This window comes from Odocoileus virginianus, chromosome 5 (assembly GCF_023699985.2).
Source record: "Odocoileus virginianus isolate 20LAN1187 ecotype Illinois chromosome 5, Ovbor_1.2, whole genome shotgun sequence".
In the NCBI taxonomy this organism is placed as follows: Eukaryota; Metazoa; Chordata; class Mammalia; order Artiodactyla; family Cervidae; genus Odocoileus; species Odocoileus virginianus.
This window is the reverse complement of record NC_069678.1, coordinates 58,605-82,013: the sequence shown is the minus strand read 5'-3', so window position 1 is coordinate 82,013 and position 23,409 is coordinate 58,605. Positions and strand designations below refer to the sequence as shown.

The 23,409-nt window shown below is 48.5% G+C and overlaps 1 long non-coding RNA gene and 2 other non-coding genes across 3 annotated transcripts; 2 read left to right on the top strand and 1 right to left on the bottom strand.

Moving 5' to 3' along the window:
• Positions 1 to 10: 10 nt before the first annotated feature.
• LOC110122260 (uncharacterized) lies at positions 11 to 21,514 on the bottom strand. Its single transcript, XR_011487602.1, has 5 exons — positions 20,877 to 21,514; positions 19,981 to 20,140; positions 5,419 to 5,489; positions 1,967 to 2,801; positions 11 to 1,595 (listed from the first exon to the last, which is right to left on the bottom strand). It is a non-coding gene; the product is annotated as an uncharacterized lncRNA (long non-coding RNA).
• On the top strand, positions 19,973 to 20,136 carry LOC139035386 (U1 spliceosomal RNA). Its single transcript, XR_011488048.1, has one exon. It is a non-coding gene; the product is annotated as a U1 spliceosomal RNA (small nuclear RNA).
• Positions 21,128 to 21,199, top strand: TRNAQ-CUG (transfer RNA glutamine (anticodon CUG)). Its single transcript has one exon. It is a non-coding gene; the product is annotated as a tRNA-Gln (tRNA).
• Positions 21,515 to 23,409: the final 1,895 nt, after the last annotated feature.

Genomic DNA, 23,409 nt, shown 5'->3' with positions numbered 1-23,409 from the left:
TATCTTCTACTGTGAAGTGCACTTCAAATTTTCTGCTTATTAATATAATATAATGTTTGTAAATTTCTTTATGATTTGTATAAGTTCTTTGTATATTTTGGAGAAGTTTCCTGTCAAATATACATATTGCAAGTAATACACATGGTCTATGACTTGCCTTTTTCCCTTTTTTGGAGTACAATTGCTTTACAATGTTGCGTTAGTTTCTGCCATACAGTGAAGTGAAGCCACTATATATGTCTCCTCTCCCTCTTGGACCCCCCTTCTACCCCATCCCCATCCCGCCCATCAAGGTCTTCACGGACCACAGAGCTGAGCCACCTGTGGTATACAGCAGGTTCCCACTAACTCTCTATCTTACACATGAGAGTGTACATATATATATATATAGTAAAGTATGTTAAGCTTAAAGAGTTAATATTTCATGAAACCCATTTTATTCAGTTTCAATCTATGACGAGTGATGGCATTACGTGTAAGAAATTTTTGTCTTTACCTTAGTCAAGAAGAATTTCCATTATCCTTTTAAAAGAATTGTAATTTTTAAGTAATGTTTCCGATTAACTTTGTATGGAGAAAGGTGGTTTTTAATGTGAAATTATCTCTAAATGAACAGTCATTTGTTCTAGCATATGTTGCAGAAAAATTATTCATTACTGCACTACACATATTGGTGACTTTATTGGAAAAGACAAATAATTGGATATGTGTAAACTTTTTACTCTCTACACTTTCACACTCATATATTTGTGTTTTGTCTACTTACACTAGTGCTACATAGTATCTTAACTGTTGTTCTTCAGTCACTAAATTGTGTCAGACTCTTTGAAACCCCATGGACTGCAGTGTGACAGGCTTCCTTATCCTTCTATCTTCTGGAGTCTGCTCGAACTCATGTCCATAGAGTTGGTGGTGCTATCCAACCATCTCATCCTTTGTCAGCCTCTTCTCCTCCTACCCTCAATCTTTCCCAGCATCAAGGTCTTTTACAATGAGTCAGCTCTTTGAATCAGGTGGCCAAATTATTGGAGCTTCAGCATCAGTCCTTCCAATGAATATTCAGGGTTGATTTCCTTTAGGATTGACTGGTTTGATTTCCTTGCTGTCCACGGGATTCTCAAGAGTCTCTTCTAGCACCACAGTTCAAAGCAGAACCCCATGGAAAGTATGAAAAGAGCATCCTATTATCTCAATGTAAACTAGGAATTTGCTTTCCCCCTTTTTTAACTTTAGTTATTTGCTCCAAAATTAGGGATAAAACACCAAGTTCTACAATTCTGAGAATAAGATCGATATATAAATTATTTTTGACACGAAAAATCTTGAAATCTGGAAAGTATGTAACTTATGAGAGAGGAAACCATTAATCACTAAGCATTATGACAGCCATTAACCTATAAGACAAATCAAACTTGCCTCCTTATCTCTCCAGCTGGCCAAGAAACAGTCAGTAGCTACTTATAGAAGCAGTTTTCTCTGGAGACGGTGGCAGTGCTGACTGCTTTGAGCCAACATGGAGCCCAAGTGCTAGCTGTATCCTGAGAGGCTCAAATCTGGGTGAGAACCAGGATTTGGGGGCCAGAAGAGACATACATCTGTTGGAAAAAAGAGAATAGAGACAGATCACCCATGACATCATGGTAGCCAGCACTGACCATCTCCTCCAATGAACCCACCACCACTACGCCTCACATGATTTTGTTGTTACTAGATGGAGAACTACATGAAATTGAGGATAATATTTCATTCATCTCTGTGTGCATGACTCCTAGCATTGAGTCAAGCACTGAGGAAGATCTCAGCAACATTTGTTCACTAACTGTATAAACATGGTTACAAGACTCCATTCAGCTCAACTACGCTCCTGTACAACTGTGTGGTCAGGGATGCTCTTTTTCCCAGGAAGCAGCAATCCGCTTCCTTAGAGAGGAGCCTGCCTACACTATCCTTGCCCTAGGACACTCACCTGAGCTGACTCTGATGGAGGACATGACTGTCCTCAGGGATTCCTCTAGCAGGTTCACACTGTCATTAGGAAGAGATGTCCTTGGTGTATCCTCTCATCCTCTGGCAGCCAGGATATCCCACCTGAGGAGAGCTACCACATTTACTTGTCACTATGCACTTGTAATAATTCTCTCGTTGTTTCAATTCCTCATGGGTATATTACTGATATCTGAACTCGAAGTTTTTAACACAGCATAAGGCAAATTAAGCAATATATAGTTAAGAGATGTTATGTGTAAAGCCTCCAAAGTGTAAATGCAGAAGAATATTATTACCATCTCTACTTCAGAAACAGGGTCCCATTAATCTGGCCCCTGGTATGAATTCATATCTCTAATTCTTCTCCAAACACCATTTATCCACCTTATTGCACACTTATTTGGAGGACATCCACTGTGTGGCCACTTCCAAGTTGGAGGCTGGGGATGGAGGGCAGAGCCTCACGATTCCATTGTCCCCCTACCATTGTGCTCCCAGCAGCATAAACCAACACTGATTCATCGTGTGGATCTCCTCGGCAGGTGCACAAGTTCACTGTGGACTAAGTTACTCTCCTGGTCCTTCCTGCTCAGCTCAGGTTGCTCCTTGAGAACTTAGATGATGCTGTGCATTCCTCACTTCCTATTGAACTTTCCAAGCTCAACTTGTCCTTATCCTCACCTCCCTTGGCAAACAGCTCCTCGACCATTACCTTGCTTTCTCTTTGGGGTTTCTCATCCTCCAAAACCATTGATTTCCTTTCTTCCATCTCCTCTCTGAGTTGTGTTTTCAGTGTGTGGACTCAGCTGAGGCTCCTGCAGGAGACACACAGAGAAGGGACGAAGGTCAGGTCTTGGCTGCAAGTTCCAACACACATTTAACAGGCATCTCAGTTTCTCATGCACTCAGAAAAAAAAACTCAGCAGGAAGGGAATTTGGAAAATTTGAATAACCGTATCTTACTGATGAGGAAACAGAGGCCTAAATAGCTGGAGAGTATCCCTAAATTCTCACACCTTTGGCTGCTATATAGCCACCAGGCAAACCTTGGCCACAAGCTTTTCTGTCTAAAAACACCAGGAACCCATGGTTGAATTTCAGGGGACATTCAATTAAACATACATATTTCCACTCTTGAAACAATAATAGTTGAAGGACATTTCTCAAAAAAAAAATATATATATAGTCCATATTTATACACTGTTTTCCATCTTGACTGTTACAGTGGGACTGAGGAAGGCATGACTATTAAAAACATCACAGTCATTATTAAAAATATATGTGGGGGGCTTCCCTGATGGCTCAGTGGTATAGAATCCACCTGCAATGCAGGAGCAGCAGGAGACTCAGGTTCAGTTCCTGGGTCAGGAAGATCCCCTGGAGGAGGAAATGGCAACCCACTCCAGTATTCTTACCTGGAGAATCCCATGGACAGAGGAGCCTGCCAGGCTATAGTCCATCAGGCCGCAAACAGTCGGACACGACTGAAGCGACTTAGCATGCATGCAAGGCAAAATCAGGCAGTTGATGTGGCCAGTCATTAGCACCCTCTCCCCACTGCTCTTTTCTGCATCTTTTTGTCTTCTCTTAGGAGTGTGTTTATTCCAACTCTGTAATCAGTTGTCAGATCCCTACTTCAGTGCCATACTGACAATGATCAAGTCATACAGGAGATGTTATTAGGCAAACATAGATGCAGCCATTTATGCAGCAAATGGTAGTGCCCAGACTGAAGTGGCATTTCCAAATCAGCGTTAGTTGCCATGTTGGAGGAGGAAGAGCTAAGAAAAGGCATAAGCACCGTTAGCAAATAAACAGGACACAGAACAAGCCATGACACATTCTGAGATGGCATATTCACTTGGGTTATGAACTGTAAGGACCGTAACTGGCAAGTATTCAAAACTTCAGCAACCAAAGGCAATGGCCTTGATAAGACAATGGAATGGGTAGTTGAAACATAAGTGAGCAAACAGTAATACCATCACTTCTGCTCCTCTGAAAAAAGACCACATCCCAGATCCCTCTGAAAACAGGGGAGCTTTCTTCCTTTCAAATTAAAAGAGATGTGACGAAAACACTGAATACCAGTCATTAACCACTTAGGATGAGTTGACCTGATGCACCCACTTTTACCTTGGCCTTCTTGCTAAGTGTGGAGGAAGCGCTTTGTCCCTTGCTAAGGAATGTTCAGTTAAGCCTCAGTAAGAGGAAAGGTATTAGGTCAGAGTGAGATCTACCCTGTTACACTCAAAGTCAACTCAGGAAATGACCACACCTGTCTACGTTATTAAGCCAAGGGCCACAGCCTTTTGTTATTTACCTAAGTCATGTGAAAGCTTTTACACTTACTAGTTAGCTTGGTAACTGTACATATATACTTATAACTTCCTTGCATGAACCTCAGTATGAGAGGAGGCCATTGGGGCTTGCTGAGCATCACCTGTCCTGTGTTTGAAGCCAGTCTACCCTTTAAGCAAGCTCATGGAAACTCATGAATGTCTGTGTGAGAGAGGACAGTGACACCTAAGGATCTTGCTGTCCAAGCCCCAACCTCCCCATGTGGGCCCCATTAGTGACCAGGATGTTCCATCTCCACCTCCTCCTGTCCTCCTGGGTAGCTGCAGAGGCTGACCTCCTAGAGGAGCATCTTGGTAGAATCTGGAACCTGCGCCAGCACCTGGAGGCGTCCATCTGCCTTAATGACCGCCTGCGGGAGTAGCTGGAACACAGGCTCAGCTCCACTGCTGAGAAATGGTAGGAGGGGCGCAGGGCCTCCTATTCCTGGTCTCTTTAGGGAGAATCTGAAGGTTGCCCTCGGGAGGAACTTTGCAGATTTCAAAGCACTGTGGTCTGCTTTCCTCCACTTGTCCTTGGGTAGGGGGCAGGACTGGGGTGGTGGTACAAGGCCCATTCCCCCCTCTTTGTTGCTGTATCTGAGCTCAGAGAATAACTCTCCCCCACTGCAGACCTAACAGGTCTACGCCCCAGAATCCTGACTTCTCATCCATCCTAAATCTGCTCATTTGCTGCCTGCTGACTTCTGTGCCCTGGTCCTGTGATTGGCACGTGGTGGAGCCAGGTCTGCAGGGCCTCCCCCATCCACTCACTGAGGTGGCCTTCCGGCCCATACTCTCCCCCGGGCTGCTGACACTGGGAGGCCAAACCTTTCACCTGCCCTTATCTTGTCAGCACCATAGCAGCAGCTGCTGCTATTTAGGAATAAAGCCTCCTGAACAGCTCACCCAGGGCATGAGAAACATATGCAAAGAACCCACACAGAGGAGCCACAGGAAAGCCAGGAATTTGGCCTCCCAAGCTTTATGCCCAGGAGGTGAGTCCTCAGGGTTTTTCTGCAGGTTTGGGACAGTGTCTTTGGAGACAGAGAATGAGCAACACAGGGAGCCTCTGTTACCCAAATGTATAACTTACCTGCTTGCACATCCCGGGTCAGGCTTCACCTCTAACTTCTACAGTCCAGGCCTGGAATCCACAACTCAGCTCTGCAATGAGAACAAAGTCCTTAGGAAAGAAAACCAGAGGCTTCAGCCTCAGCTCAGTCATATTTCCAGGGGTAGGAGGGCACTCCTAGATCCCTTTCCTCCCTGGCCACACCAAACACCAATTAAAGAACAAAGAGAGAAGGTGAAGAGAACAGAGCTACTTAGACACTGCCATAGCTTTTTTTACTCTAGGAAGGGCTATTTCCTGACAATCCCCAACCATGGGCCCTCAGACTCCTAGGCTTCAGGGAGGAGGAGCTTTAGGAAATCCACCACTTCTGTGCAACCCACCTGCAGATATTCAGTCATTAGTTATCAAGTTGGACACCAGTCAGTGCCTGTCCTACCTGCCCACAAGTCACAGCTAGTTTCGATCCAGGAAAGGGAGGAACATGAGGTTCTCCAGAACTCAGGTTCTCAGGTTTCTCCAGAACTCGCTGAAGCTCCCCGTGTCCCTCTCATGCTGAAATGCTGGCCCCATGTCTCCTCACTCACCTCCTTCCTACTTGTACACTGAGGCCTACCATGCAGGCCTGCAAGACTTGTAATTCCCCAGCTGCAACACCGAAGAAAAACAGCCCATAGACAGTAACAGAGACAACAACCGTTCAGTGGATATAGAATCTTATAATTCCTAAACAAAGGGTCCTGGAGTGACATGCCACCACATTCAGCAAACAGCAGGCAGAACAAGGCAGCAATCTTCACTGCTGGTGGGGGAGTTGGGGGGTGGTGTGGAATTGGGGGGAGACTACAATTTATAGGGACCACTGATGTCTGACTGGCTCACCAGTCACCAGGGAAACCAGAGACTGGGGACAGGGTCAACTGTGTAGGTGGTTACTGATTAAGCTCTATAATTAAGGGGATTGGGTAGTCATATGGGTGAAGGATTGGTTGGTGAAGGAGAAAGAACAGATAGCAAGAGAACAGTCATTTTGAATGACCTGACCATACAATTGTGTCTGGAGGTGCCAGCAAAATTTCCTCCAGAGCTTTCTCAACACTGTTCATTGGGCATCCACAGCTGGGCCTCATTTCCTGTGTGGGTGGAGTGGGGTTGAGGAGCCAACCTAACTGTTGATTGATTAAATCAATATATTAACACCCACAATTTTTATTTACAAATATTTACTGAATAATCTTAAAAGACTCAGCATATTGTTCAAAAGGATTAAGCCCAGAATGAAAGAATGCTTGTGGAAAAGGAAAAAGACATCAAAGAGATATTTCTAAATTAGCCTTCTCTGAGCAATAGATGTGAGGAAAGGTCATTGCTTGGGAAGATGACAAAATCCATAGAAAAGGGAGAAGGCAGAACTACTAAAATACCAAAGCTTCCCTGGTGGCTCAGCGGTAAAGAATCCGCCTGCCAAAGCAGGGCAGGAGGCACAGGTTCGATCCCTGGGTTGGAAAGACTCCCTGGAAGAAGAAATAGCAACCTAATCCCATATTCTTGCCTGGAGAGTCCCATGGACAAAGGAGCCTGGCGGGGGTCAAAAAGAGTCAGACACGAACATGCACCTAGGCACCCTTACATGAACAAAGCCAGGAGGGTACGACGTGGTCCTTCCCTTGGAACTTGCCTTATAAAGAAGGTGTCACCAGGATTTTAAGTTGTCTGGGATCTTGTGAACCAGATGTCCTCCATCCATGTCCAGAGTTCCTGACTTTTGGTCACATATCCCCGGGGTTGGCCTTAAGGCCTGTGCTGCCTTGGTTGGCCATGGAGGGGAAACAATCTTACTCTGTCTCCTTCAAACAAGGATGTAACCAGAAAGAAATGTATTTGTGCTTCTTAGGCCAGTGGAAAATATTCCCTAATCTTCCTCTCAGACTGCCCAGCCCTCTCCTTTGCTGGCCTGCTTTTTGGACTCTCCAGAACCATAGACAAGGGTTTGGGTGCTGGTGAAGAATCTGTGCCTGATTCTGGGGAGACTCAGGGGAAAAGGAAGTAACTCCCAGAATCTGGGCTTGTGAGGGGGCAGGGGCTGAGAGGCTGTTCTGTGAATAAAGGAGGCTGGAGGATGTGAGAGCAGCTGGGGTGTGTGTGTGTGTGTGTGCCCATTGTGTATGCCCATACCAGGAGGGGTTATAGCAGTCGGAGTGATCCAAGAGGCGCAGGAAGAGGGAGGAGGAGTGGGAACAATAAACACTGGTGAATGCTAGTGAGGACAGGGAGGAGAAAGGGAAACAGAGGCAGAAGGAGGAGGAGGATGAGCAGAGCTTGAATGCCAAGGTGCTCTAGTCTCTGGTCCCAGAATGGCAGCTGCCCTCTCTTGAACTTCCCTTGAATTTATCCTGGACACACACAACGGGCACGCGCACGCACACACACACACACACACACCCCAGCTGCTCTCATAGCCTCCAACTTCCTTTATTCACAGAAGAGCAGCCTCTCAGCCCCTACCCCCTCACAAGCCCAGATTCTGGGATTTACTTCCTTTTCCCTGAGTCTCCCCAGAATTAGGGACAGATTCTTCACCAGCACCCAAACTCTTGTCTATGGTTCTAGAGAGTCCAAAACAGAGAAATCATCCAGGAGAGGAGGAAATGAAAGCCACATGGAGTTATATGGTCACACTGAAGAATGTGACAGCTGTCCCAGGCCATTCTGGGTTGATATTTTTGAAGATGTTAAACTCATCCCAAAGAAACCTAAGAGCCTTGTTGCAGGTCGGTGCTATATGTAGCACATTATGCTGTGCTGTGTGCTGTGCTTCATCATTCAGTTGTGTGCAACTATGCTACAAAATCTTAAACAAGGTGATGACTCCTCATTCGAAAGTCATGGATTAGCCTTTAAAAGGGAAAGGCAGATGGTGAGTGCTAATTACTGGAAATGAACAAAATTGGGGCAGATCCCAAAAAGGCCCAGGTAGGAGAAGTGCCTCTTGTATTAGTCAGCTTGGGCTTCCAGAAAATAAATGCTATAGACTGGGTGGCTCAACCAGAAATCTGTTTTCTCACAGTTTTGAGAAGTCCAAGATCATGGTTGGAACTTCCCAGCAACTCAGTTTTTGGTGCAAGCTCTCTTCGTGGCTCGCAGATAGGTCTTGCCTGCTTGGGTCCTCACAAGGTCTTTTCTTGTTGCTTGAGCTAGGGTAGGGCAGGAGCCCAAGCTCTCTGGTATCTCTTCATTTAAGGACACTAATCCTATCAGATCATTGCACCATGGCTATGAACTAATGTAATCTTAATTTCATCCTTACAAGTTCCTTCCCCAAATACACCTTCACTAAGGATTAACATCCAAGATATTGATTTGCAGGGCGGTGGGAGGAGGGGGACACATCTGTTCAGTTCCTAACACCGTCCCCAGCCTCCTCCCCCCGTGAAGGCATCTGCAGCTCTCAGCTCTGCTCCCTGGGCACTGCCCAGGCACTGGGGTCCTCAGGTTGCTTTCCCCACAGACTTTCCTTCTCTCTCTGACTCAGATGCCTCAATATGGGGCACAGCTGTTGACTGGCTGACATTCAGAAGCAGTGGACTGACTTGCTTTCACGGGTGACTTTCAGAAGGGAGTAGTCACCACTGACCAGTATGCTTGCAGAAATGTGTTCACCGAGGAGACTGGCTGTGGTGGTAGATGATAATGCTTCCCCAAAGTTATCTATATCTGGGTCCCTGGAATCTGACTATGTCACTTGACATAGCAAAAGAGACTCTCCTGGTGTGATTAAATTAAGGACCTTGAGATGGGTGGGTGGTGGTTGAGTCACTAAGTTGTGTCCAACTCTTGTGACCCCATTAATTGTAGCCTGCCAGGCTCCTCTGTTGGAGAAGGCAATGGCACCCCACTCCAATACTCTTGCCTGGAAAAGCCCATGGACGGAGGAGCCTGGTAGGCTGCAGTCCATGGGGTCGCTAAGAGCCGGACACAACTGAGCGACTTCCCTTTCACCTTTCACTTTCATGCACTGGAAAAGGAAATAGCAACCCACTCCAGTGTTCTTGCCTGGAGAATCCCAGGGACGGGGGACCTGGTGGGCTTCCGTCTATGGGGTCGCACAGAGTCGGACACGAATGAAGCGACTTAGCAGCAGCAGCAGGCTCCTCTGTCTATGGGACTCTCTAGGCAAGAATACTGAAGTGGGTTGCCATTTCCTTCTCCATTGAGATGGGGGCCCCATGGAATCACAAAGGCCCATACTAAGGGAGGAAGGAGAGCTGGTGTCAGAATAATGTGTTATAAGAATAGCCTGATCATCTGTGACTGGCTTTGAAGATGGAAGGGGCCTATGAGAGTAGAAGGCAGGCATCTTCTAGAGGTTGGACAAAGCAAAGAAAAACCCTCCAGGAAGAACTATCACAACCCAACTGTCACACTGATTTTTGCCCATGGAGATCCATCTTGGACTTCTGATCTCCAGAACCATAGATAACAGTGTGTGTTGTTTTAAGCCACTAGGTATGTGGTAACATGTTACAGTAGCAATAGGAAGCTCTTACAGTGGACACTGGTGGATAAAGACTATTAAAAGTCAGTGTCCAGGGCACGTAGTGTCAGGACCAGTGGTGTCAGTTGTGGAAAGCTACAGGGTTTGTCACTCAGCAGGGGGCACTAGTGTCCTTCCCATTTGGTCTGTGTGCTCCCTTCCACTGGCCTTTCTTATTCCCCCCAGCTCCTATAAACTCATTCTCCAGTTTGCTGCAGGTTCTCTGAGCTATTGCCCTTAAATAAAGAATATTTCAGATAAAATGAGCCAGAGTCCACTTCTGATGGTTGCAAAGAGAGAAATGAGGGAAAGAGAAGGGAGGAAGAAAGGAAGGTTCTTTCTGGAAGTTAACTAGGTGCTGAGTTCCATTGTGGTTAACACCAAGATTCTCCCTCCAGAATAGTCAACTTCCCCCTGAAACCAAATACACCTCAAGGATCAAGGTACTCCACTCCTTGTTCTCTGGTCTGAAAACAGTTGGTTGCCTTCTCCAGACTCCCCGCTGCCTTCCCTCAGGTCTAACCCAGTCTTACCCAGTAAGAGAAAATAAACAAACCTCACTCTTCAAGCAAACACATCACCTTTCTACCCCTTACTCTGAATTCTTTCTCAGAATCTTCAATTTCTGTATTCTGTATGCCAGAACAAAAACAATGCTCAGTTGTGGATGTGTCTGGTGGTGGAAGGAAAGTCTGATGCTGTAAAGAACAATACTGCATAGGAACCTGGAATGTTAGGTCCACAAATCAAAGTAAATTGGAAGTGGCCAGACAGGAGATGGCAAGAGTGAACATCAACATTTTAGGATTTAATGAACTAAAATGGACCAGAATGGGTGAATTTAATTCAGATGACCATTAAATCTATTACTATGGGCAATGATACCTTAGAAGAAATGGAGTAGTCCTCATAGTCAACAAAAGAGTCCAAATGAAATACTTGGGTGCAATCTCAAAAATGACAGAATGATCTCTCTTAGTTTCCAAGGCAAACAATTCAATATCACAGTAATCCAAGCCTATGCCCCAACCACTAATGCCAAAGGAGCTGAAGCTGAATGATTTCATGAAGACCTACAAGACCTTATAGAACTAACACCAAAAAAAGATGTCCTTTTCATCATCGGGGACTGGAATGCAGAAGTAGGAAGTCAAGAGATACCTGGAGTAACAGGCAAGTTTGGCCTTGGAATACAAAATGAAGCAGAGCAAATGCTAACAGTTTTGGCAAGAGAATGCGCTGGTCATAGCAAAAACCTTCTTCCAAGAACAACAAAAAAGAGATGACTGTACACATGGACATCACCAGATGGTCAATACTGAAATCAGACTGATTATATTCTTTGCAGCCGGATATAGGGAAGCTCTATACAGTCAGCAAAAACAAGACCAGGAGCTGACTGTGGCTCAGATCATGAACTCCTTATTGCCAAATTCAGACTTAAATTAAAGAAAGTGGGGAGAACCACTAGACCATTCAGGTATGACCTAAATCAAATCCCTTACATTTATACAGTGGAAATGACAAATAGATTCAAGGGATTAGATCTAACAGAGTGCCTGAAGAACTATGGACAGAGGTTTGTGACACTGTACAGGAGGCAATGATCAAGACCATCCCCAAGAAAAAGAAACACAAAAAGGCAAAATGGCTGTCTGAGGAGGCCTTACAAATAGCTGAGAAAAGAAGAGAAGCAAAAGGCAAAGGAGAAAAGGAAAGACATACCCATCTGAATGCAGAGTTCCAAAGAATAGCAAGGAGAGAGAAGAAAGGTTTCCTCAGTAATCAATGCAAAGAAATAGAGGAAAACAATACAATGGGAAAGACTAGAGATCTCAAGAAAATTGGAGATACCATGGAAACATTTCATACAAAGTTGGGCACAATAAAGCACAGAAACGACAGGGACCTAACAGAAGCATAAGATATAAGAACAAGTTGGCAAGAATACACAGAACTGTACAAAAAGAGATCTTAATGACCCGGATAAACATGATGGTGTGATCACTCATGTAGAACCAGACATCTTGGAATGAGAAGTCAAGAGGGCCTTAGGAAGCATCACTATGAACAAAGCTAGTGAAGGTGATGGAATTCCAGCTAAGCTATTTCAAATCCTAAAAGATGATCTGTGAAAGTGCTGCACTTAGTATGCCGACAAATTTGGAAAACTCAGCAGTGGCCACAGAGCTGTAAAAGTCAGTTTTCATTCCAATCCCAAGGAATGGTAGTGCCAAAGAATGTTCAAACTACTGCACAATTGCACTCATTTCACACATTAGCAAAGTAATGCTGAAAATTCTCCAATGTAGGCTTCAACCAGTATGTGAACCGAGAACTTCCAGATGTTCAAGCTGGATTTAGAAACAGCAGAGGAACCAGAGATCAAATTGGCAACACCCGTTGGATCATAGAAAAAGCAAGAGAATTCCAGAAAAACATCTAATTCTGTTTCATTGACCATGTTAAAACCTTTGACTGTGTGGATCACAAAAAACAGTGGAAAATTCTTCAAGAGATGGGAATACCAGACCACCTTACCTGATTCCTGCAAAAGTTGGATGCAGGTCAAGAAGGAACAGATAGAACCAGACATGGAACATGGACTGGTTCCAAATTGAGAAAGGAGTATGTCAAGGCTGTATATTGTCACCCTGCTTATTTAACTTTATACAGAGTTGCTGCTGCTGCTGCTAAGTCACTTCAGTCGTGTCTGACTCTGTGTGATCCCACAGACAGCAGCCCACCAGGCTCCGCCATCCCTGGGATTCTCCAGGCAAGGACATTGGAGTGGGTTGCCATTTCCTTCTCCCATGCATGAAAGTGAAAAGTGAAAGTGAAGTCGCCCAGTCATGTCTGACTCCTAGCGTCCCCATGGACTGCAGCCTACCAGGCTCCTCCATCCATAGGATTTTCCAGACAAGAGTACTGGAGTGGGTTGCCATTGCCTTCTCCGTATATACAGAGTACATCATGCGAAATGCTGGGCTGGATGAAGCACAGTTGGAATCAAGATTGCTGGGAGAAACATCAATAACCTCAGATATGCAGATGACACCACCCTCATGGCAGAAAGCAAAGAGAAACTAAAGAGCCTCTTGATGAAAGGGAAAGAGGAGACTGAAAAAGTAGGCTTAAAACTCAACATTCAAAAAACGAAGATCATGGCAACTGGTCCCATCACTTCGTGGCAAAAAGATGGGGAAACAGTGGAAACAGTGACAGATTTTATTTTCTTGGGCTCCAAAATCACTTCAGATGGTGACTGCAGCCATGAAATTAAAAGATACTTGCTCCTTGGAAGAAAAGCTATGACCAACCTAGACAGCATATTAAAAAGCAGAGACATTACTTTGCCTACAAAGGTCTGTCTAGTCAAAGCTATGGTTTTTCCAGTAGTCATGTATGGTTGTGAGAGTTGGACTGTAAAGATGGCTGAGCACCAAAGAATTGATGCTTCTGAGCTGTGGCTTTGTTTTTTTTTTTTTTTTTTTCAGTTGTTATTTTATGCTCTTTATTATGAAAACAGAAACAGTCACATTCAGGTAAGTCAGCTCCAAGTGAAGAAAGCAGACACTGCATTCATTCTTTTATGAATGAATGAATTTTATGAATTCTTTTATGCACATTTCACAACACTGGCATTTAAAACTGTCAGAAGTGAACAAACTCCTATTTTAACTGTTTTAATACAATTCAATATTAACACATTCACGTGTGAATTTGAGGCAGTGAGGGAACTCCAGGACCTCAGCCTTTCAGCTGAACTCCACACGGTGTCTCAGGGCCTGAGACCGGCACAGATGACATCATAAGGTCCAGGCCGTCACTCCCTGGAGGTGGTGACCCAGAAACTCAACTTCTGCTGGACACCGGCCTATACACAAAGGGACTCGGCAAGCTCAGCTGCCTCTCCTGGGTCGAGGACACGGCCCACCCTCCCACCCGATTTGCACAAGGAGAAGCAGAGCCGCTGAGACCCCACCAGGGCTGAGCTGACAATGACGAGGCATGGGACGCCTCCTCACCTTGGCCCTGTGGATGCTCAGAGCTGAACCACATTGCCAGGGTCACTCAGCTCGGTGATGGGGGCCTGGGGTCTGAGCCCTGCCCAGGACGGCTCCAGCACACCGACACCAAACCCGTGTTGTGAGTCTAGGAGACCCAGGGCAAGTGCTCCCAGGCAACACAGACAACACACTGGCTAGAATGCCTACCACGCGCCAACAAACCCCAATCGTGCCTTCCTGAGCTGTCGCTCTTGGAGCAAGACAAACAGAGGGCTGGATATGGGGGGAAATGAGGAGGGTAGGGGTGGGGCGCAGAATCAGGGAAGGCCTCACAGCAGCCCCTGGACCTGGAGATGCAGGTCCAGGCCTGTAAGACAAGAGCGAGGGCCATCAGCAGGGCCCACGTGGCTGGAGGAAGGGGTCGAGCAGGGCTGAGCAGAGCCACCCAGGGCCGCTGGTGTCCAGCTCCAGGCCTGCAAACACCTGCCTGTGGGGGATGGGGTGGAGCCAAAGGATGCCTGCTCGAGCCCGGGGTGTCTGCCGCCTGCACCCCGAGGGAGGCAGACGCCAACTGCGCTCCAGAACGCCCATCTGCCTGCCCCGAGAGGCAGGGGCCACACTTACCCTGGTGAACATTTTCAGAGGAAAAAAGCAAAAAACAGGAATGAAGTCAGAAATCCAGGTGTTAGAACTGGTCCCAAAGGCCCCTGCAGCACAGACTCCTAGCCAGGCTCCTTTTCAGCTCAAACACCAAGTCTGAGCTCAGATTTCTCCTCAAAAACCACAGAGCCCAGAAGTGGGACACAATTTGTAAAGCAGTGAAAGAAATGTTGAAGCAGCATCCCCAACCCTGAGGAGTGAAGGCGGACAGAGGAAGAAGGCAGGACTCTGGGGAGCAGACTTGCCCTGCAAGAAACACCATGGGACGTTATCCTGACAGAAGGGAAGTGACATCCGAGGGAAACCCGGTGGCCAGGAAGAGACAGCCACCAAAGTGGGAAGGAAGACACTCCAGGCACTGTCCTCATGAGTGCTGACCGGGGCCACCAGGGCCCACGTCAGAAGGCTGGATGGATCAAGGCGGACTCGATGTGGCCAAGTGCGTATGCCAGGGCTGGGAATGCTGCGGAACGCTCACTGTGAACAGAGACGTTGCAATGACGACACGCTGGGGCTCAGGACACAGGAAGACTCCATGTCCCACCAGACGCCAGAGCTCCCGGAGCATCGCCTGGCTGCCTGGCTAATAGGTGACTCGGGATCCGGGCACAGGGATCACTCGGCCGTGAATCCTGTGACTCGGCCACTGGGCCAGCGTGAGGGCATGAGGACATTGGGCTCCCTGCCACGACCAGTGGAAAATGCCCAGCTGTCAGCCCCTCTCTAGAGATGACCAATTCACTATGCCGCGTGGGCAGGGAGGCAGCCTCCCAAACCAATTAGAGAAGATATGAAGGTGTGGCTGTGAGACTGAGTGCACAGCCAGGTAAGGCCAAGACCAGACGGCCAGTTCCAGGCCTGCGAGAGGCACCGAGGGCCAACGACCAGCCTGACCAAAAAGGCATCAGCTGGCAACTCATGCTGCCCAGATGTGGGCGAAACTGGCAAACCCCAACACACAATGACTGAGAAGGCATTTCCTGGAACTTGGGGCATCCAAGATAAGCCCTGCAAATTCTCATAACTACTTTTAAAGCATATTGTTAACAGCAGAGCCCCGAGAATCAGTTTAGGGCACTCACCAAAGGCTCAGGGTTGTAAGATGTGAGCACACAACGAGCGTTTCCCAAACGTCACAACCATCCATCTCTTCCCTGACTTGAAGCGTGGTGCCCCAGTGTTGATTCACCTATCTTCTACCTACAGGCAGTAACGTTTAGAAGCACCTGTCAGGGCACTGGGTCTCTAAGAGCGATTGGAACAACGCTGAGACAGTTTGAGCTGCCGCATCTCTGCACGCTTCCCCAGTATCTGTGGTCCTGACGTTTCCCTGAGATGTCCCCCACCGAAGGCACCACGGCCGGCAGAAGAGGGGTCGGTGTCACCGCGGAGCCTGCCAGCCTCTGCCCCTTCCAGCCTGAAGCAGCCCAGACTCGGACGTCAAGGCTCAATCTGAATTCCAAACTGTGTGGCTGATAAGTTGACCCCCAAGCAGCCCAAACTTCTTTGAAAACGAAAACTGTTAGAACAAAGTTTTGAACATGGAAGAGTTATTTTGAGTAACTGTGGAACATAAAGTCATTTCCACAAATATATACCTTTTAGTCTTTTTTGGTCTCACTCATTACTAAAATTCCCTAAAACAAAAAATTAAAATGAAAGAGTTTTTAAATTCCCAGCACAGCAAGTCAACGATGGGAGACGCAGAAAGTGGCTGGGCCTTACCAGTAAAAGAGTCATCCTCGCCGGCGAGCGTCTGGTAACCTGCCTGATGGGAGACATGAGGCTTCTTCCCCTACTCAGGTGAGGGCAGAAGCCCGGGATGCCACAAAGACCACATACACCAGCACCCCAACATCTGTGGGGGAGAGGCTGGGGCACCCGCCCTAGAGGCAGGTCCCAGGAACCAGCAGCCCTGGGGCATGCCCTCCTCAGAGCCTTCCAGGCTCCATCAGACCTCCCCACAGGAGAGCCCAACTACGGCAGGCCTTTCTGTGTCCCCATGGGCAGGGACCCATGGGCTGGCACCTGTGCTTCTAAAGATACCTGCACTCGCTCTTCTAACTCTCTGCCTTCTGAGATCAGTGCAAGGCTCAGCAACCCCTGGCCAGCACAGGAAGCCTGCTTGTGCCAGAATCTAAGCTTCTTGTTTCATTCTCTGTTGTATGCCCTAAAGCAGCAAGTGGCATCCCCCAAGACATGCACTGAATGAATGGGAAAGAAGAAAAGCAAGCCCGGCCACCACTCCAGGACCTGTCTCCCTTCAGTAGCCAGCAGCTCGGGTGTGGGAGGACTGTGCCCTCTGTCCTGCAGTCTGAAGGGGCCCTGCCCCACAAGCAGGACAGCGGATGGCCTGGTCCACTCAAAGAATGTCCAGCAGGGTCCCACAGTGCTCAAGTCACTAGCTCTGGGGCTGCACCCTCACTGAGGAGGGCACCCCATCCTTTCCCCATCCTTCTGGCTTCAGGCCACTGGTGCACAGCAGCTTCCCAAAGCAGGGCCGGTCGTCGCGTCACCCACCCCTCTCCCACCCCACCCTTGAAGCAGCTGCCTGCACAACAGAGGAGATAACACTGACCTTATCAGAGGGCTGCTTCCCCCACCACACCCTCCCCTTGCGGCCTCTCCTGGGTCAGAGATAAGACACATGTGGCCCCACGTGCACCTCCTCTGAGGTTTCCTAGACCTGCTGAAGAAGCTGCTTCCATGCAGCATCCCTGCGGGCTACGGCCCAAAGCCACCACTGTCCCCAGGGCCCATCACGGGACTCAACTTCAGGTGGACCTGAACTGAGCAGCAAAGAACAGCCACAGCCCTCCTCTCAAGAAGCACACTTTCCAGGGTACAGGGTTTGTCCCTCTTAACAAGCAACGGAAGAGAAGCTCAGACAGGCAAAGGGTAGCCCAAGGTCACTGGGTCATCAGGTGCATGAGCCATGTCTGGGACCTGTTGACCCAAGGCTGGTTTCCTGGACCCTCAAACGCAGAAGCGCCCAACTCCGCCCATGAACTCTTCCAACTCTGCTCCTGGCTGCCCCTCCCTCGGTGACCCCCCCCCCCCCCTCCCCATGAAGGCAGACCAGAGGACGGCCTGACGCCGAGGCTTGGCCAGGTCAGAGCTGTAGAGGGGTCAAAGGACTAGCCTGGCGCGGGGCCACTGAGAGGGAGCGCCTTCCCTCCACACTCGTCCGCTGGGCTCCTGGCGTGGAGGGCGGCGCGGATATTACCCCACTCGCCAGGGGAGCAGGGTGTCATTTCACAGGGCATCCGCACCATCAGAGAAAGGGGCCGGACGCAGGGCAGCGGGGTACTGCGGGCAGGGAGGTCAGGAAAAGCCGCTCTGAGGTGACTTCGGAGCCAAACCCTCCCGGGAGAGGGGACAGGAGTCAAAGGTGGGGGCTGGACCACCGGGCAGGCAGTGTCCGGGGGGGGCGGCGGCGAGAGCCCGGTCTCGGGGTCCCGGGGCACACTCCACCCGCGCGGCGTGGCCACGCCCTTCGCGACCCCGCGGCACCCGGCGAACCGCCGTCCTCACCAGAAGAAGGTGTTGGTACCGTCGTCGTAGACCTCGGACTCGGTGCTGCGGCGGCCCGCGGCCGCGCCGTCCGGCGGCTCCTCCGGCAAGGCCTTGCCCCCCGGCACCGGGGACCCCGGCCGCGGCTCCTCGGCGCCCTGGCGCTCGCCCCTTCGCATGACGCCCGGGCCCCAGCCGCTCCGCCCCGCGCCTTGACCCCACGCACCCGAGTCAGCGCGAGACCGCGCGAAGAGCGCCGGGAAGGGGTCGCGGCGCCCGCTCCGCAGGGTCTCTCTGAGCTGTGGCTTTGAAGAAGGCTCTTGAGTGTCCCTTGGACTGCAAGGAGATCAAACCAGTCAATCCTAAAGGAAATCAACCTTGACTATTCATTGGAAGGACTGATGCTGAAGCTGAAGCTCCAATACTTTGGCCATCACATGCGAAGAGCTGACTCATCAGAAAAGACCCTGATGCTAGGAAAGATTGAAGGCAAGAGGAGAAAGGGACAACAGAGGATGAGATGGTTGGATGGCATCACTGACTCAATGGACATGAGTTTGAGCAAGCTCTGGGAGTTGGTCATGGACAGGGAAGCCTGGTACGCTGCAGTCTATGGGGTTACAAAGAGTCAGACAGGACTGAGCAACTGAACAACAATGGTGAGGAAAGGAAAAACATGGTATCTGGGAGACCATGAGAATGAAATAAGGTGCACAGAAAATACACAGAGTAGAACTTTTAGATGTAACCCTTGTCAACTACACTTTGCCAGGTGCCATGGGCACTTGCCATCTACCTCTCCATGGATTAAATCATGTGATGCTGCAGCTGCTGATTTTCAACACCCCCTGAAAGGAGTTCAGGGTGGAGAGTAGAAATGAGGCATTCTGTGCTCTGGAAAAAACTGGCAGAACAAGTCTTCATATAGTGATATATTTTTAGTTGCCAATTTTATTAACCCAAATCTTAAATCTCCTAGTACCCAGTAAAGCACCAAAATCCTTCATGGTGACATCTGTTCCTCATGACTAGCAAGAAACTGCAAAAAATATGTGTTTTATTGCACTTACTCTCCCTTTACCAAGATCACATATACACTGACCTTCCCCCTACCTCTGTGGAACAAGATCTCAGAGCTATCTGAAATGCTGCTTCCTAAGCTCCTCATTTTGCCCCCAATAATACTGAAATTGCACCTCCCATGCTGTGTGTTTTTTAAAGTCAGCACCCTGAATCTATATGTCTACACACATGACATATACATATGGTTTATTTTGTTCCTAAAAATATATATTTACATCCATTGTTTTACAACTTATTTCTTTAAAAAAAAATTGGATCAGGGTAACACAGGACCCCAGAATTGCACTTCTCAGTGTTAACCCAGAACAAAAGGTAAGAAGCCAAAGCAGCTAGCTGTATCCACCTATGTCTCAACTAAAGGATAAAGGCTCCATTACCACTGATTCCTGGCCTCCCTAAGGTGTCGGAAATCATGGCGTCACTTCCCCCTTCAGCAGCCGGCCTGCCCATTGGTCATCTAGGCATGAGGGCCTGGAGATGAGAGTCAAAGGACAGGGCATGGGTGGGAGGAGAGGAGCCTCCTTAAGAGGTCCTGAATGGGTTGGCTTATGTAAATCTTACAGAGAAGCGGTACAGTTCCTGGGGAGCCACTTGCCCGGTTACATAAATTCTCCCTGAGATTTTGTTGGAATTTTTATAAGCTTTTTGGAGGGCCTGAGTGGCATGGGAAAAGAGGTGCGGAGGATAGTGGAAGAGATGCGGGGAAATGCAAAGTGAGAGTGTGCGTACAGTGAACGTGTCTAAGGCCATGTTGGGGGCAGGGAAGAAGCAACTGCTACTTACCTGGCAGAGGAAATACCGTGATCACGAAACTGGTTCTCCCAGACGGAGATTCGACCCGTGCACAGCGGGCTTGTTGACCTCTGTGATTTCCCCAAATGCGGGAAACTTGACTGCGTGATTTAGGGTAGTGGGGGGCTGCGTGCGCGCCCTCCTCTGGCAACTATGGTTAAGAAACAGAAGCAGTATACCTTGTAAGAAGGTTGATACTCTGGTGTTCAAACTGCAATGTTCTGAAACTATTTCGTGCCATAAGAAGGGTAAAAGCTGTTATAATACCTGCTACACTAGGAAAGACTTAGGGTTCCCTGATGGCTCGACGGTCAGGAATTGTCCTGCAATGCGGGAGACCTCAGTCGATCCGTGGGTTGGAAGATTCCCTGCCGGAGGGCATGGCAGCCAACTGCAGGGGACCTGGAGAGTCCCCATGGACAGAGGATCCCGGCGGGCTACAGTCCGAGGGATCGGAAAGAGTCGGACAGGACCCAGCGACTAAGCACAGCACACAGCACAGTAAAGCGTTTCTTTAAACCGCTCTACGCTTAGGGAGTTTGGCACATTGGAACAGCAGTCCCGTTACTGCTGTAAACCTTTCTTGGAACCTAACTCATTTGGACTCGCGGAATCTGCACCGGCACGGTGCAACCATTGGGAGGGCGGATTCTTGGGGTCAGGTCAGGTCCGGTCCGGTTCCTAACACAGAGAGGACGCTGTGTCCCACAACGAAGCCGACAGCGCCCCGCGATTCTACCCTTGGACCTGGGGTACCAGGCATGGGACAGCCCACGAAGTCCCAAGGGCTCTTCTGAGGATATTCAGAGCTTCCTGGGCAGCAGGAAGAGGGCAATTACAAAGAGGAAAGGGACTTTTTTTTTTTTTTTTCCTGGAGGGAATTTTACCTCAGGGCAGAAGACTCTAGAAATGCCGGCCACAATATTGGTGCATTTAGCGGAGGCCTAAAAGCCCCTCCCTGTCGCTCACCCCAAATAGATTTCAACTCTTTCGACGACGTCCAAACCTGAAGAGACGGCCGCGGGCCGCGGAGGAAGCGGCTAACGGCAGGGTGATCCGAGCGCCCGGCTGGAGGCGGGTCCTGGGCCCGCGCGTCTGCGCGCCCAGTGGATCCGCGCTCAGAGAGCGAGCTGGCGGTGGTTCCATGGTGTAATGGTGAGCACTCTGGGCTCTGAATCCAGCGATCCGAGTTCAAATCTCGGTGGGACCTTTTCCTTTAGGCCGCGCGCAGGGTCTTTTACTGGCGCAGACCGAACTCAGTCTCCTGAAAGCGAACTGCGCCTCAGATGCGCGCTGAGTGGACCTACTCTCCCGCCCCAGGGCCCAGCTCGTCCCGCTCTCGGAACCAGAACGCCTGGGTCCCGCGAAGGAGGCCCTGGGCCCCCCTGCTCTGCCGCCTCCCCCTCAGCACTCGACGTCCGAAACCTGCTGCTCTGAGAGACGCAGGTCCGTGGACCACGGGGAGGTGGGGACGAGCCCGTGGCGTCCCCGCTGGACCCTGCGGCTCTGCCGGTCGGTGGTCATCGGAGGCCCGGCCCCGCCGCCAAAGGGCGCAGCGACCGAGGCACTGCCTCCCCCTGTCGGGTCACCCTGGGTCTCGCGATAAAAGGCAGAAGCTGCGCCCGCTGAGTCCTGCCCCGCGAGGAGGCTTCGGACCGCACGTCTCGTCTCGTCCCTGTGAATAATGGCCCGGGGGCTGTGATGGCATCGACCAGCCAGGGTGGCAGCTTTCGGGCGGGGTTCCAGACCTGAATGGTGCCCTTTTCAGGTGCCCTAGATTCGCAGTTTTGATTGTTCCTATTTCAGTTTATTTCAGAACTTCTCACTCCTAAGTCTCCTTTGGATGCGAAAAACCACTGTTAGGCTAAGACTTAAACCTTGACTCCAGGAAATCTTGTCCTTTCATCTCAATAGCCAGAAAGTGGAGTCTGGGTTGGTGTATTACAGCGTCTGAGATCAGGGGTCACTTACCCACTTCCACCCAGGCCTTTGAGACACTTGCAGATCTTATAGTCGGGGCTAGAATAGTGAGTATAATCTATTTAGTTAGGTTTGAGTTGGAAACAGTATTCACTTTTTTATCATTATAAAATTGATTTTTAAAATATCACTTCTAGACATTGGACACAATGTAACTTTTGTGGAACAACCATATAGATGAGAACTATAAAACAATAATTTATATGTACCCTGGAACAGTGACAAAATTTAAAAAAAACTGCTTTCCTTAATTATGTTATTATTGGCATTGTTGGTATTTATTCTGTTTCCAAATGATGTGGGGAAAAGCAAAGGAGATTGTATGAAATCTTGTATTTCTATTACTCCCAGTGTCCTTAAAAACAAAAATCTGGTATACAGAAAAGAGTCAGATGAAAGATAAACATTCAATAAAGCCTGAAGTTCTGAATTTGAATATATACATTCATACAAAGATGAGTGTGTATTTCCTATCGTGTCCACTGGAAACGCCTAGAAATAAACCAAATCCAGTAAGCATCTTAAGGTTACAATCTGATATGGGAATAACATTTTGCACAAAAGGAAACTTGAGATTCTTAGAAAAATGATTGAGTCCAGGTCAGGGGCAGAAAATATTCAGGATCAAAGAGAAGCACCTTGTCATAGTGTTATCAAGAAAGGTCTCAAATACTATTAGAAACTTCTCAAAAGAATTGAGGAGCCAGCTTAAAGTCACTTTCGCTTCCAAAAGAGAGATAATTTGAGTACTGGTAAGAGCTATATTGCAATGAATTGAAATACTTCACTGTATTTGAAATTTTGAATTCATATTAGCACACAGGCGAAAAAAAAAAAAAAAAAATAAAATGACTTGGTGACCACAGAGGATGCTTGGGGAATTGCTCGTTAAGCTGCAGTAAAACTGTTCCCTCCCTGGTGGCTCAGATGGTAAAGCGTCTGCCCGAAATGCGGGAGACCTGAAGTTCGATCCCTGGGTTGGTCCCCTGGAGAAGGAAATGGCAACCCACTCCAGTACTCTTGCTTGGAGAACCCCATGGATGGAGGGGCCTAGTGGGCTACAGTCCACGGACCAATGAGTCAGACATGACTGAATGATTTCACTTTCTTTACAGAGGGTACCACTAAGTAACTATAGAGTATTTAGGAGAAGTTCCTTTTTCTGCAAGTATCCAGTTAAATACTATGTGGTGATGGAATACCACCATTTAGTGCCACCTAATCAGCAAATGGATCCAGAGGTCTTGAACTAAAAGGACTGGTAATACTATTGGAAGAAACACACAGGACTTGATGTGCCTCCTCATCAGAGAGCACACACCACTTCTGAAGTAGTCTTGCCAGGACTGCAAGCGTGAATCTCATCAGTCTCTGTATCTAAGGTCCGAATTAGGGACCACTAGACGTATAGCTGTTGAATAGTTACAAAGTGGTAGATGA